Source organism: Crocuta crocuta, unplaced genomic scaffold (genome assembly GCF_008692635.1).
Source record: "Crocuta crocuta isolate KB4526 unplaced genomic scaffold, BGI_CrCroc_1.0 scaffold467, whole genome shotgun sequence".
NCBI lineage: Eukaryota > Metazoa > Chordata > Mammalia > Carnivora > Hyaenidae > Crocuta > Crocuta crocuta.
In genome coordinates, this window is record NW_027530632.1 from 1,305,709 (window position 1) to 1,307,875 (window position 2,167).

Below are 2,167 nucleotides of genomic sequence, written 5' to 3' on the forward strand. Positions count from 1 at the left end.
TTGTAGAGAAAAATGTCCTTATTCTATTTATTTATTTATTTATTTTTTAGTTTAGACAGAGAGAGAGAGCACGAGCGGGGTGGGGGTGGGCAGAGAGAGAGGGAGAATCCCAAGCAGGCTCCGCACCGTCAGCGCAGAGCCTTACGTGGGGCTCGGTCCCATGAACCGTGAGATGATGACCTGAGCCGAAATCAAGAGTCAGACGCTTAATNAAGAAAGAAAATGAGAAATGGAGAAAAAAGAAATAAAGGGAAAAATACATAGTGAGAGGAGGGAGATAAAGAAAACAATGTGCTCCATTTGGTGAATCTTGGTGAAGGGTATATGGGAGTTCATTTTACTATTCCCGAAACTTTCCTCAAGTTTTGAAATTTTACAAGATAATATGCTACTGATAAAAAATGAACACCCAAACATGGCATTGGTACTAGATCTTTAAAATGATTTCTGGGGTGCCTGGGTGGCTCACTCAGTTAATGACCAACTTCAGCTCAGGTCGTGATCTCTCAGTCCGTGAGTTTGAGCCCTGTGTCTGCCTCTGTGCTGACGCCTCGGAGCCTGGAGCCTGCTTCAGATTCTGTGTCTTCCTTTCTCTTTCCTCCTCCTCTGCTCGTGCTCTGTCTCTCTTTCTCTCTCTCAAAACTAAATAATTTTTTTAATTAAAAAAATATTTCTAACGCCATAAAGACTTTGCACAGGTTTCCTTTCTTTAAAGTATTTGAAGGAAAAAATGTTTTAAGGAGGGCCCAATACCCTTTAGACTCAAGGGGCCATAAAGAATTTCCCCCACGGAGCTGATTTTTAGGCTGTTCAATAATTGCCGCTGATTCGTTTGCTTGTGGTCCCTAGACTTTGTAGTTTAGTCCTGTGATTATTGTTGCCTGGGTGATTAGCAATCTCTTATGTAATCAGACCTGGATTTTGTGTGTCTCCTGACTCCATCCCAGGAGGCAATTATAACTTGTCTCTCAGAGGATCATGGGTATGCACACAAGGCAGTGAGAAAGGATAGCGGTGTTTTTCCCTACATCTTTACTCTTTTTCTTTGTATTGGTTAGCTGTCTCTGTCATAAATAGGCTGAGGGAAAATTAAAGTCTTAAGGTGTAACGTCNTTGAGAGACAGTTTGGGTATTAGAAAATTCTATTCACAATTGTATAAATGTATACATGGTATTTGCCTTTTTGAGGGAGAAACTCTTTTAAACTATACGATTAAAAGAAGACCTATTTAGGGGCGCCTGGGTGGCTTAGTCGGTTAAGCGTCTGACTTTCGCTTAGGTCATGATCTCACGATTTGTGGGTTCGAGCCCCGCGTCGGGCTCTNGTTGGCAGTTATGTCTCCATGAATGCGTCTTGTTTCTAGGTCAGTTGCACTTAAGAGAAGCACTGAAATTGGGGTGTAGACAGCTTGGCTAATGGGTGCATGTTAATTCCGTTTGTCTGTTTCAGTCCCTCCAGGTTGCTTTGGGGAAGCCCCGATCTCTCGGAAGGTCACTGGTTCAGTTCAATGCAGTGTTTCCTTCTAGCAACATCCCCTTGCATAATATTTGTCGGTGAGAAAACAGGGAGGACATTGATAAGGAATTAACAGTAACTTGGGGTGAGGTATTTATGAACAAACGTAACCAAAAGGCTTATGCAATTTAATTGAGCTGAGTTAACATTTGCCTGCTTCGGGACAGGGTATATAATTGGAGTCTCAGAACTGTCACAGTTGCAATATGTTTTTAATGTTTACTTATTATTATATTTAATTTGAACTTTTTACTTTGAAATAATTTAAACTTACAGGTGAGTTTCATTTAGAAATAGTACGTAGATCTCAGGTTCTACATACTAGGTCCATAGTATATGTAGTATATAAACTATATGTATATATAAATCTCAGGGTTTTAAAACAATTTTTTAATGCTTATTTATTTTTGAGAGACAGAGAAAGAGCGTGAGCAGGGGAGGGATAGAGAGAGGGAGACACAGAATCCGAAGCAGGCTCCAGGTTCCCAGCTGTCAGCACAGAGCCCAGTGCGGGGCTCGAACCTACAAAATGTGAGATCATGACCTGAGCTGAAGCCGGGCGCCTAACCAACTGAGCCACCCAGATGCCCCAAAATCTCAGGGATTTTTATATTTATATTATATATGTTTATATATTTAAATATAATATAA

The 2,167-nt window shown here is 40.8% G+C and overlaps 1 protein-coding gene across 1 annotated transcript in view; it reads left to right on the top strand.

Moving 5' to 3' along the window:
- Nucleotides 1–2,167, top strand: part of FUNDC1 (FUN14 domain containing 1) — a 205,391-nt gene that overhangs the window by 57,152 nt on the left and 146,072 nt on the right. The gene's annotated exons all lie outside the window — the stretch shown is intronic.